At 35.3% G+C, this 983-nt stretch overlaps 1 long non-coding RNA gene across 1 annotated transcript; it reads left to right on the top strand.

The window, feature by feature from the left end:
* On the top strand, positions 1 to 469 carry LOC109593634 (uncharacterized). Its single transcript, XR_002191083.1, has 4 exons — positions 1 to 18; positions 129 to 239; positions 285 to 392; positions 444 to 469. It is a non-coding gene; the product is annotated as an uncharacterized LOC109593634 (long non-coding RNA).
* The last annotated feature ends 514 nt before the right edge of the window (positions 470 to 983 follow it).

Here is a 983-nt window from a genome sequence, read left to right as displayed (position 1 = left end):
GGAGACTAGAGACACCAGGTATAGTACTAACTTAAAGCATGTATTAAAGTAATGTGGAGTTGATAATCATTTGAACAATCAGTACAATTATCTTATAAATTAAAATTCTCATTGTGTCATTACTGTAGAGTCTAAACTGAAAGTGAAGCTACTGACTAGAGGGAAGTTGATAAATAAAATATTCAAATCAAAGAAATCAGAGACTCAGTATTTCCGAACCTCTCTCCTAATGAAAGCAGGTACTGACTCTATTGGTATAATCTGTCTATACTACCTCATGACAGGAAGAGAGGAGGCATTAGTGGAGTAAAAGAAAGAGATTGAGTTACTACAAGAAAATATATCAATAACTAGTGTACAACTGCTGATGATTCAAAAGGGAAATATTGAGAGTATGTGATATGTTAGTAATTAAATCATTAACTGATTGATATATTGTATAGAGAAGGATCAGTGTACACAATCACTGGATACACCAACAGCTGAATCTATTTACACAGCACGTATTGACTATCACGCACTATGGAGTGATGATCTTTCATTCAGTGAGGGAGAGCAGCTGGAGATATATAAGAAGTCTGATAGTTTTGAGTGGGAAGGAAGATCCTTGGTGTCTGGTGATGAGGGAGACATTCCTAGTAGTTGTGTTTACTCAATGTTGGAGTCACTTCAATTGTTAGAGTCTATACTGTCAGTGGAAGAAGTGTCCCTTCCTATTCTACAGAAGATAAGGAATGATTCATCTAGTAATGATGAGAAAGCTTCTCTTTTCTTGGAAACTATTAATGATGATCCTATTATGATATCTGCACTGAGACAAGACAAGGAACAACATGATAAAGGTAATATTTGTGATTATTGTGACAGTCAGTATAATTATTAATGAACATGTAAAGTCATGCAGCATGTACTTATAGTGTGTGGGTGTATCAAAGGCACCTTCATTAGTTTAACAGTGGAGACCACAGGAGGAGTAGTTAGAA

The sequence above is a fragment of the Amphimedon queenslandica genome, unplaced genomic scaffold (assembly GCF_000090795.2).
Source record: "Amphimedon queenslandica unplaced genomic scaffold, v1.1 AMPQUscaffold_480_Cont27501, whole genome shotgun sequence".
In the NCBI taxonomy this organism is placed as follows: Eukaryota; Metazoa; Porifera; class Demospongiae; order Haplosclerida; family Niphatidae; genus Amphimedon; species Amphimedon queenslandica.
The sequence above is the reverse complement of the archived record's forward strand: the minus strand, read 5'-3'. Positions and strand labels throughout refer to the sequence as shown.